At 42.7% G+C, this 12580-nt stretch overlaps 1 protein-coding gene across 3 annotated transcripts in view; it reads left to right on the forward strand.

The window, feature by feature from the left end:
- The window catches only part of SYCE3 (synaptonemal complex central element protein 3), a 303915-nt gene that overhangs the window by 66230 nt on the left and 225105 nt on the right, over positions 1-12580 (forward strand). For 2 of the 3 annotated variants that reach the window (XM_069650554.1, XM_069650555.1), the window contains exon 2: positions 1597-2002. The exons of the other annotated variant lie outside the window; for it this stretch is intronic. The gene's annotated coding sequence lies outside the window, so the exon portion shown is untranslated. The remainder of the gene's footprint in view (positions 1-1596; positions 2003-12580) is intronic. 3 annotated transcript variants of the gene reach the window in all.

The following is a 12580-nucleotide window of genomic DNA, read 5'->3' on the forward strand; positions in this document are numbered from 1 at the left end:
TTATTCTATTTCTATAAATTCTGTAACATGTTAAATACATTTTGATACGTTCTTAAATAACATCCTCTGGACCTTTTTCAGTATTTTCTGGTACAGTAATACCCTGGTCCAGAGCATATGGTTTTCCAGCACCTTCAGTTCCCCAGCAAACAAAAGGAAGACATTTCTTTTGATGGAAGGCAATCCCATACAGGCAGATAGTGTTGCTTGCAAAGGGAGATCCTTGTGGAAATGAGAGTCCTTGTCCCCTAAAGGTGAGTCACTCCCAGTAAGGTTGCTCTTGTCCGGACACCTACGGAGGGTCTTGCAGAGCAGGCTCACCTCCCTAGCCTCAAAGGAGGTTGCCCCCCTAGGAGGGGGAAGAGTGAATACTCTTGATTCATCAAACCAGGCAAACTAGTGCCTTACAAACATATTTGACATTAACTCTAAATAGTCGAGAAATGCTCATAAATAAGGATTAGGGCACATCTATTACACATTTAAATATAATTGGTCATACTTGATATGCAAAAGGTAAAAGGTTCTCCTCTCCTGTAGAACCTAGACTTCGGTGCACCGTGTATTCGCTTCCGGTTCCACAGCGATAACTGGACAGTGGTTTTAGCTCCTGCTTATTGAATCCCAATTTAGAACCCTGCAAGTGTGATGCAGGTAAAACAAAACATGCAGGGGACAGGAATGTTATGTTGGTCTGACTCCACAGGTGCAACGGATACTCAGAAGGATCCAAAGTGTCAAGGTTCCGTGTGCTTGTCTGTTCAAAGTCCAAACATTTAGGTGTCAAACATAGGATTTAGCTTCGATTTGAGGCGGGCTGGGGGTCCAAGGAGCTCTCTTAAAGAGCAGCCATTTTGCTCTGCATACTCGAGTGCCCCATCGTTTAACAAAGTTTAGCTGTTCATGTTTTGCTTGTATATTTCATCAGGTGCTGGTGTGGCTGTGGCATACATGTGAAGCTGTTCTCTAAATAGATGTACATTTGTAGCAAATTGATATTGCTGTAGAGATAAGCTATTTTCAGTGGCATACAATCTGATTAACATAGTGGAGGCTTTTTATGACCTCAATTAAGGTTTCCTAGCAACACAGTTAAGGTTTCTTGCTAATAAAGTGTGGTCTTTTGCTAACAGTAGCTTTGCATGGTGCAGTCCTTTTACATTTGTTGGCACAGGCAAAGTTTAGTCATTAGTCTTTGGTTCACCTACTTTATTATGCCTATTAACGTTTACTATGGCTAGAAAATTGCATGGGTTTGGGTGTGGCTGTAGCTAGAAATGTTGTCCAAGTTACTGAGGAGCCTGTCTGACTGTGTGATTAGGCATCAGATCACTCATGTTGATTTCTAAAATATGTTGTTTTATATCTTGCCAGCAGAGTGTTCTGCATAACGGCTTATGTTCTGCAAATCACTATGTTGCATGTGGTGTGGATGCCTTGGCATGTGCAGGCACGATATGTGGAGTACTTTTGCTCAGCTGCTGTCATACAGTTTGTTCAAATGTTCCTATGACTTTTTTCCTCCTGTGTGTTTGTACAGTATGCTGCCATGTAAGCTAGACTGATCAATTGTATTTTTTTGTTTTTATTTTAAAGGTTTTCGATATGCACACCACTGACTTGCATCTGTGTTGATAAAGGGACTCGGACTGGTGATGCATGTTGACTGCGAAATCCTATGGCATGGGCATCCTCGGCCAACATAATGGCCTAAACACAGTCTTGCAACGCCGAACAATATAGTGCACCTGCTGTTCTCTCCCTATATGTCAGTGGGAATATTCTTGGGAGAAGGTAAAACTCTGGCCAAGAGTGGGAAAGAGCATCTATACTTAATTCCCTAAAGTGAGAGAATACCAGCTGGGTCAGTTCTCTATATCATCCACTTTTGGAGAAACCTCCAGCGTGCAAGGCTGTGAGGTTCAGTAATGTCACCTCCAAAGTGACATCCGAGAAGGAAGCCCCAGCTCCAACCGTTTGGCCTCTACTGGAACCATTACAGGTAAGCCTACTAAGGAACGCAAAATCTTTGCCTCCAGTTTTGGGACCCAATTAACTAATCTTATTGGCAAAACCTCCAAAGCATACAAAATGCAGGGAACAATAGAACACCTATATGCTCTGATCCTCGCCTCCACATATCGCCCTGCATGGGAATCTGATTCTCTTTAATACCACCCATTTCTTCTATGGTTTGTTACCAATGGATTGTTATAGGTGTGCCAAGCTCATTATAGGTTTTAGGTCTAATACGCACTCCTAAGTATGTATACTCTTTGGATTGGGGCTAGAATCCTGTGACGGTAATGTTCGAGTGAGAAAAGACGAAGTTTTTTTCCTGAAAAAAAAACCTTCAGTCTTTTCTCCTCTGAACAATTCCGATTTGGGTCTTTTCCTTTTTTAATTTTATTTTACTTTTTGGGATTGGCTGCAGGGGACACCCCAGCTACCCACACACAGAATATAGTGAACAAGGGTGCAGGGGACACCCCCACAGCCCTTTGCACCGAATGGGGGATTTGATCGAACTTTTCGGCCGTTCAGAATTTTCAAACGGCTGAAATTCAGCCAATTCTCCCATTCAGGCTTTTCTTTGCAGGCTTTTTGGACGTTTCCTACTCTTCCTCTTGTTCCAAGGGTACCCTAGCTGACTTCTAGTGGAAATGTGTCAATCCATTCTCCCTTCTACCCACAATCATTACTTTTGTTTTCGTGGAGTTGGGACTCAGTCTGAACTCTTTTGCAAAAACATGGAGATCCTCTTGTGAGCGTTGTAACCCTATGTGTGTTCGGTCCGAAATGACTGTGTCGTCCGCGTATGCAATACAATGAAGTGCTTTATTGGCGTAATAAGGTGGAAAATGACGTGCGCTTCTAAGGGCATCTACTAGCTCAGACGCATATCAATTATAAAGAAGGGGGGCCAATGGGCATCCTTGCTTAAGCCCTCTGTTGGTGTCAAAGGCCATGGAGAGGGTACCTTCCAGAGATGTTCTTATCCTAACCTCCGTGTCAGAGTATAGTGCTTTAATGAAATGCAGCAATGAGGGATCTATACCCCACCCTTCCAGCTTCTCCCACAACCTTGACCTTATTACATTGTCAAAGGCTCCAGAGTAGTCTACAAAGGCGAGCTAAAGGGCAAATCCAGTGTAGGAATGCGTGTCTGTCATTAGTCATAAGTGCCCACACAGGATTCCACTCCCCTTCCTAAAGGATGTCTGGTGAAAGGGCAGCGGTCCCTCCTTCACCCAGTCAGTCAAAAGTGAAAGGAGAAGCTTTGCACTGCAATCTAGCACTGCCAGAAGTCTGAAATTGGCCGGCATGTTGTGGGGACCTTTCTTGTGTACGGCGATGAGTATCGAGCTCCTTCATGTGCGCGGAATCCTTCCCTCATCACATATGCGTATAAAGAAATGTTGCAACAAGGCGCCCCAAAAAATTGGGTTAGCTTTTAATTACCACATTCGACAAACCATCTGGGCTATTGGCCCCAGAGGGTTTCATTCTAACTATCGTAGCCTCCAAATCAATGTCCTTATTGCAGTCAGCGACCAATGAAGCCCGTATAGACTGGGTCCCCCCCCCTCGTCTCTCACTTCATAATCTAACCAGAAAGTCTCCTGAAAAATTGCAACCTATTGGGTCTTGGTTATGTATTAACTTCCATTGCTGCCCTACCTGCCTCATTAGTACAAATCAATTGCCAGAATTTCTTGGAATTATTTGTTCGCAAAAAGGTAGTTAATGAACTTCCAAGAAGCAGAGTTTACTACAGGTCTATGGCATCTAAGCCAAGAATTAAATCTCAGACTCGCTGTTGCAAATACCTCTTTCTTGTTCTCCTCTGGTATATTACTTTTACGCGTGAAAAACCATTATTTCAAGACCCAATTCCTTCAAAGCTCCTTCATTTTTCAATACAAAGGAAGATTCAAAATTCACCACAATCCAGTTTGTAACACTATTACGAGCTGATAATTCAAGCCTACTAAAATCCTTCCTCGTTATGACTTTAAGCTCTGATACTAAATGCAGCAACTCCAGTAGCCATGAACTATTTATGAAAGGACTAGTCCCTGTGGGATTCAACTCTACCAGTTTGATGTAATGCAGGCCTTAGTAGGTTACCCTTGTTCCATGGGTTGGCCCGAACACTTGTTTTGCCTGGCATAATTTTTCCACATGATTCAGCCAAGTTCCGCAGGTGAGTCGTGGGGGTTCATCCAGTGCTGATGCAGGACTGGTTTTCTTTTCCCCTTTCTCTCTACCCTCTTGGGGGTGGGACTGGCCCATGTGTTCTTCGGGCCTAGCTTATAGAACCACCATTTGTTTTTGAGGCACCTTTACCTTCAACTCCTTGTGATGTAAGGCCCCACCATGGTTGCTGTTTACCAGCAATGTCTTCTCCATTTATTGGAGCAGTATTTTGTGGCTCCATCTCTTGCAGCAGTTGTATGCGAGAGGTGTTTCTTCCATTTGTACCAGGAGCAAGCCACTTATCCATCAGCTGGAACATTCTGACTGTGCTGTTGCCCATGACCTTGTGATGGTTATTTTTTCTGTTGCCTTTTTCTCACCTCAATCACTTCTCTGATTCCGTGGGTTTGTCATTGCCTTCTTTTGTATAAGGTTAGGCAGAAAACTTTGGAAAGGAGGGGCGGGATCTTTATTCTGCATACTCCTAGGAGGCGATGGTGGGGTATTGAATTTTCCTCCAGAAGAGCCTCTAGTGCACAGTTATCAGATTCAGCCACCACATAGCAGGATTGTGATTGCAGGTCTACTCGGAAAGAGAATAATGTATGTTCCTGGCCACGTTTAGGGCTCCTTGTATCGATAATCCCTCCTGTGTTTCTGGTATTGATCCTCTTTTTATTAGGAGGTGGCTTAGGAGAGTCTGGCTGTTCTTTGTCCTGCCCAATCAGATTTGGTTCATCCAAGGATTCATGGTTTTGGTTTTTGTGTAGTGACAATTCCAGTAGCCTCGCTACGATCTCCTTAAACCCCTCTGTTACTCTGCCATTTTGGAACAAAGCTGCAAAAGTGCTTCAATTTTTGCTTCTAAGGGGCCTGCTGACTCCTTGGTCGATATTTGCGTTATAGTTGAGTCCTCAATAGAAGACTCTGAAGGTGTTTCTTCGTCGTAGTCACTCTCAATTGATGTCGATTCATAAGTCAGGTGACTGGGACAGGCTAGATGATTGTGTATTAACCTGAGCGAAGTCTGCTCGGCCCAAGGAGTTCCTTTGGATGGTTTTACATAGCTTAAGGAGAGAGGAATTGTTATCCAATAAGTTATTTGCCTTTCCTGAGACCTCTTCCTCAGGATCATTTTGAACATCCTGGGCCAGTCGTTGCTGTTCAGTGTTTGCCTTCTGAGCCCAAATCCGCTGTTCAGCATTTGTCGCCGGCAGTCTGTTTCCAAAAAAGGAGTCCATTTTAGCCTGATCTTCATTTGCCAAGTGCACATGCTCACGTTTGTCAGTTTTTGCGTGGGGGGAGTGATTTGGGATTTGCCTTTTTTCCCCCCAACAGGGCAAAGAAGCTTGACTGGGAGGTGCTTGTCACTTATTTTACTTTTGGGATATCATCTGAAACTTGTCATCATCTACTATGTATTAAGAAGTTTTATACACATTCTTTCTTTGAGTATACATCGGAGTTCTCTTTACATCAGTCTATCCTGATTTTAAGCAGTGCATTCAATTCGAACTTATGTCCCCTAGTGAGCATTCTTGTTTATTTAAACAGTAATTTTATGTAGGTTCTTTCTTCGATACTCAGTAACAATTCTCTGTACTCCAGTCAGTCTTACACCATGACCCCTTGGTGATGCATTCTCACTTTCTAGCTCCATGAGACACATTTGGTATTTATGTTCTTTTATGCAATATAGTTCTTCCATTCCATTGTCTTATTATGCCCCTTCGCATTGTTTCAAAACAGTTCACGTTATTTCTTCTTCTGTGTTTACTTTGCGGTTTACCACCAAGGGAGCTGTCACAATGTTTCTATAAGTGTTTTTACTTTCATTTTCCTTTTTCCAAGACCCACAAGTCGACAGCACAAGATTTAATCAATTATCATTTCACAGTGAAATGGTAATTTTTGGACCAATAGCAAAAGGAAGTTGCTACTGATGAATGCCTCTTTGTCACAACAAAAAACCTACATCAACAGAAATTACAAAACGGAGATACAAAGGAATGCAACTCACTGATAACAGTTTAGTTTAGATGTTCAACTTAGAAATAAGGCAAAACTAAAATTCTTGCAGGATGTTTACAAATAAAAACCAACAAAACCCAAATCCCTATTTTCAAAAAACTCAGGAGGCACCACTGTCTCAAAAGAAGACCTTGCCAATGAATTTCTCCATCTTTATAAGGAAGACAGCAAGCCTGAATCTGAAAAAAAACAAGATTTCCTACTGAATGCAAGCTTTGCCAAACTGTCAAAAGAAGCACACTCTTTGCTAAGCACCCCTTTTTCCCTTCCTGAAATTTAAATCCGCTATACTCCTAGTGTCACAGTCTCAATCTATTTCACCACATCTCGTGAACAGGGAAATGTGCGAGATCACTGTGTGATGCTATGGACACCGTGAACTACTCCCTAGTAACAAACTATCGTCCAATACCCTCATTAACCATGGACTTAAAATGCACTATAGAATTCTCAACTTCCACCCCTATGCATTCCATATTAAATCCAGTTCAATGTAGTGTTTTAAAAGAAGATTCTCTCCATACAAAACTGGATTAGTAAGTTGGATAACATTAGATGGTGAAAAAGGGTGTTCAACGTCTAAAAATTGTGGCTCTCAGTCATGGCCCACTCTTTCTTAGAATGGTCTCCGCACTATACCAGAGAACATCGCCTTTGGTCAATGGCAGCATCAACCTTTTGGTCCCTCCAAAAGTACTAATAAAGTGTTCCCTTTTTCATCCCCATCTTTTCTTTTTTGACCTACAGCCCCTTTTTGTGTATATTCTAAAAAAACAGTTTTCTCTATCAACCTAATAATATTTAATATATTTATTATGTTTTATATACTAATCCGTCAACATAATGCCTGGCTACTTCCCAAAAAAATGATGTCCAAATTCTTTGCATTAAACCTGCTATGTAACTGGGATTTCTGGCGCAAAGCAACCCTGTGTGGAACATAATTATATTCAATATCTATCTCTTTGCCAAGAAATATCAAAAGCACAATCTCTCTCAATAGTCAAAAATCATAGCAGCCATCCATGAGGATACCACCCATTGGTCCTCCCTGCCTAGCTTGATGGGGAAGAACTGAGAGGTCAAAATGGTTATCGCCTGCAAATTTACCATACATAAGTTTAACCATTTTATTCCCACCTTCTTTCTACAAGCAATTTGTCAAAGATATTTCTGATTTCACGTGGAGGGATACAAAAGTGAAATGAAACTGTACAAGGTGAGCAGGTCCAGAGGAGGTCTTCAGTGCCCAAACTTCAAGAAGGCATAGTATGTCATGTTATTTGGCATTTATATAGCGCTCTATATATCATTGGTATGACCTCAAAGCACTGGTAGGTTGAACGCCCTTGGGGACCGTAGTCCAGGTCAGTTGAGAGAATAAGGTGTCATAGGGTGCTTGGGTGCACCAATTATGTGGGCAGCCAATGCAATTGCCTAATGGTAACTGCAGTTTAGCATTGGGTGTGGTGTAATTTGATATCAGTTGAATGTGTGCAGTCTGGAGGATGGACACTAAGACTGGGTTCTGGCTGGGTGCGTCAGGCCTGTGTAGCACGCTTATGTGTGCAGCTAGGCCGGTTTAGTGGGATGTAGCTGTGTTTTATTAGAATGATGAGGTGTTTGTGGAGTAACGTTCGTATGTGAGCAACTAGGCCGAAATTGATGAGGGGTGTAGCTGCACTCTAATTGTGTGTTGGTGTAGAGTAGAGAGTAAGCATAGTGATATGGGAGTTGAGTGTTTGGATGGAGTTATATCTAAAGAGCTTGCTATTCCGGATTTCAAGCGCGTGCTTGCTTAGTAGTGACTTAATAAGCGTATTCAGTGGTGTCATTGCTTGGGATCTCATTGAGCATTTACCAATGGGTTGCAGGTCTTAGTCGCCTCAGATGGTCTAAGTCGGCATCACGGAAAAAAACACAGTTTTAAAGCTTTATGGAAGGTCATATAGTCTTGAGTGTGTGTGATGGTAGTCTCCTCTTTGGATCGTTATGACAGCAGTATTCCTTTCCAGCCATCTCAGTCACACACCAACAGGGCTGTTCTCTCTGGCCATGGTCACAGTCTAGTCTTTTGTTCTCAGCCACTGGTAGCCACGTCCCCTTCCTCCAAAACATATCCGGGATGTCAGCGGTGGGATCAGTGTGTTGCTACTCTCGTAGGAGTATCAGAACACTACGTAAGTTCGCCTAGTATATCGCAATTCTTTTTCAAGTCCTTGTACCTTCCCTACTCGCCAAAACTATCCTTACATCTGTGATCTATCTTCCGTCTAGTGAGAAAAAGAGAGTAGGTGGGAGGCACCACTAGTTATAATTTATAATTTAAAGTAACTCCAAGTAAATTGACCCAAAACGTCTTACGTATTGTATGTAATGTAGGTATGTAATGATTCAGGTGCAGCAGGGAGAAGCTCGAGGCCACTCGAGATTCAGAATACTGAGGAACAAAACATGCACAGACTGTTGCCAGTCGGTAACCCTGTACTGCACTCCTAGTGGGAATGATATCCCAAATAGTGATTAAGCCTGACTGAAACCAAAGCACTCCCAGATGGGAGTAGTTGTTCAGCAAGGCAAATTTTCAACAATTTCAAAGAAAAGCAATCAGCTTAATCAAGTGTTTAAAGTATTGAAGTGTTAAAGTGGTTCACCTGGTACATCCAGCTCTATCTCGCTGTAGGCCCCCAGTCAACAAACAATCCGGCTGGGAGCAAACACAGTTAACAGGCTGACCTAGGTGACATTAAGTCATATCATTCACATTGAAAACAAATTCAACTTCCCTCACTTAAAAGTATAAGAGGTGTGAGGATCAATAAATTCAATTCCCAAAATAGTATATCTAAGAAAGTTTATAATTCACAAACCAAGGACAACATTTCAGTTGCTCTGGACAGAATGCTCTCTAACAAAAACATATATTGTAGGTAACAAAGGTAGGGTACACCTTTTAGCAGTATAATATGAACAAGTCATTCATATACAGAACAGAACAAAAACAGTTGTCCAATTTCAATTTTCCCGCTTCTGAGCCATCACATTCATTCAGCTCAGAAGTTCTAAAGACACTCCTATTGAGTTGTCAGTGCCAACGCGCTTCGGATTGTAGGAAATCCATCTTCAGGGCAGGATGTGTTTTAGATTTCAACAAGATTCAAAATTCAGTGGGATTTTCCTGAGGGTATAAGGATACACTAATTGGTTTCATGGGGAGTTTGGAGAAACTAAAATGAGTATCTAACAGAGGTAGAGATAAACTAACCTGCTTTCCTTGGTACCCATAAAAAATTCATGGCCACCTGTGTAGTTAAAATGACATGACAAAAGCAGCTTGTCAGGATCAGATCATTGGTGAGGGATCAAAATCTCAAATTATGTGAATATAATTTCATTGTGACTCACCCGGTCGGAAGACCCAAGATGTCTCGCCGGGTGTATTGGCTGTATAAGGCTGTGGCTTCAACAATGAGCGACTGTAAGTATGAAGAAAGGAGAGGGGGTAACTTCAATGCATACGTACTCGTACTGAATGGCTATTAGTGCCGTTGGATGAGAGGTGAAAAAGTCACCCCTGTTTACTGATTAACTGTTGGTAACATATTCGCTCAAACATTACTCATACTCGTTTTCGTTGTCCTTGAACTTACTTGTGAGAAAGATCGCCTGTAGGACGCTGAACGAAGCCGCCCGCCTCGAGGAGGCGCTGCACAGCCTACCCAAGCCAAATCCGTTGCCCTGGGAATAGCCGCGCATGCGCATCCCCGCACGGGCCGCCATCTTTGTATGGGAAGCTCAACAGAATGATTCTACTCAGGGCTGTCGTGGTGTTGCGCAAGCGCGTCCCAGCTACCGTTGCTAAGGACGCGCTCGGAGCATGCGCCACGTTGCCATTGGATTTGTCAGTTGTTCTGCTTCGCTCGTACTAGTAAGTACATAGGTGGGGATCATAGCATTGTCCGGTTGTGGATGGGGGTGCATCCGCCTGCTCAGGTGAAGTCAAATTGATTAGTTTAGCAGGGGAGGGGCACTACTGCAGTTGGAAAACTGCTTCGTGCCCCTACCCACCGCTCAAATACTGCAGAGTGACAGTCAAATTGAGTGAGTCGATCCTAAGGCAATAGCCTGCATCGTCCCCACATGGACTGTCAGTCTAGTTGTAATACTAGCAAGTTAGGGCGTGGTCTAAAGCATCGTTATTTGTGCACTGTTCGCACATTTTTTTAAGGCAAAGATATGTTTTAAACAAGGCAGCTATCTCATGTCATACACTTTACATATTGGGTGAGACAGTTGCTGTGAAGATTCCCCTCTTCCAGCACCACACATCAAAGTCTGTCATGTTACAAAATGATACTCCTGGTCTGATGCCAGTTTACAATCTACTGAGTCAAAGTATATTCGATTGATTATGCAGGCGAAAACATATAAACCCTGCACATTTTAGGGCTACCTAGGTGAAAGTCAACGGTATAACAACAACATATTCAATTGGACCAATGATCTGTACACAAACCGTTAGCTTGGTTTAACTCTGTTAAAAATCACTATTTACTAAGTACAAAAAAAGGATAAACGTGGAGTGAGTTACAGAAAACACATTAAGTCAAATTCACAATTCATGCCCCTGGGGCTGAGGCAATCTAACAAGTCGATCCAGCTGATCTCCCTCTGGAGTAATCTCTTCTGTACTTCTCCCCCTCTCGGACCTAGTTTCACCTGTTCTAAGATCATACATTGTAGTTGGGCAATTGAATGCCTTGCTTCAACAAAGTGCATTGCCATAGGAGATCTCAAATTTTTGGTCCGGATATTAGACTTATGTTCAGTCCAACGTAGTTTGGCCTTTCTTGAGGTAATCCCTACGTAATAGAAACCGCAGGGACATTTCAGGGCGTAGACCACATTCGTGGAGTCACAGGTGCATGAGTGCTTCAACTTAATGGGTTTGCCTGTGTGTGGATGTGAGATAATATTGCCTGGTATGATGTTGCTGCAATGCTGGCAGTTATGGCATGGTTGCGTGCCCTTATGTTTTGTGTGTCTGGTTGGAGTAGTCGACAGTTCGGCTCTCACTAAGCTGTTTCTAAGGGTGTTACTGTTCCTATAAGCAAAAATAGGAAGATCTTGAAAGAGGGGTTGTGTGCGTGGGTCCATTTGCAACATGGGCCAGTTTCTTTGGATTATGCTCCTAATTTTCTTACTCTGCTGAGTATGTGGTGACGTATACCATAGTCATCTTTCTTGCTGTTCTTGGGTGAGAGGAGGGTGTCCCACTCGATGTTCGACACTTTCTCTTCAATTTGTGACAGTTTGGATGGGTTATATCCTCTCTCTCTAAATTCCTGACATAACAAAGATGACTGTCTTTGATATTCAGCATTTTCAGAGATGTTCCTCCGTTATCGTAAAAACGGACTCAAGGGAACACTGTCAATTGTCCTCTGAGGGTGGAAACTCGTTGCCAATAGAAGGCTATTTCTATCGATAGTTTTGGTGAAGATTCTTGTCTCCAGACGGTTTCTTTGACATAAAGTTCAACATCCAAAAAGTTGATGTGTGTTTTACTCGTCTGGGTAGTGAATTTGATCCTTGGGTGCATGGAGTTCATCATAGTAAAAAATTCACCTAATTCCTCCTCTGGGCCTGACCAGATGCCGAACACATCGTCGATATATCTAACAAAGATGGTCAGATGACGTAGCCACCTTGCAGAAGTCAAGATGTGTTCTTCTTCCAGATGGTACATGTATGTGTTGGCATATGCCGGGGCCATAGCGGCCCCCATGCTGGTCCCTGAGACTTGAAGATAGTATTTATCTTGAAATCGAAAAAAGTTATTCATCAGCTCTAATTTGAGTAGTGTCAAAACAAACAATCTGGCACCTTTGCAGTTGTCATTCCTTAGGAGTAGCCATTCCACTGCTTCTAATCCAGCCTCATGTACAATGTTGGTGTAGAGGGAGGTTACATCCATCGTAAAGAGGATGTCCCTGGTGTTCACAAATTCAACCTCCTTCAATTTGGTTAAGAAGTGGATGGTGTCCTTGATGTAAGTTGGAGTATCTTGTATAAGAGGTTGTAGGATAATGTCCAAATACTTAGCCAATGGCTCCAATATACTTTCAGTTGCCACTATGATCGGGCGGCCGGGAGGATCAATAAGTCTTTTATGGATCTTCGGAAGAATGTATATGACTGGTGTAATAGGGTGTGTCTTTTCAAGGAATCTACGTGTCTTCTCAGAGATCACCTCTCTTGCTTCAGCCTCATCCAGTGTTTCCCTGATCAGCTCCCTCAGTTGTTCAGTGGGGTTAAAGTCAATCTCTTGGTAGGTTTCACGATCAGT

Source organism: Ambystoma mexicanum, chromosome 3p (assembly GCF_040938575.1).
Source record: "Ambystoma mexicanum isolate Mex_15411 chromosome 3p, UKY_AmexF1_1, whole genome shotgun sequence".
Taxonomy (NCBI): Eukaryota; Metazoa; Chordata; class Amphibia; order Caudata; family Ambystomatidae; genus Ambystoma; species Ambystoma mexicanum.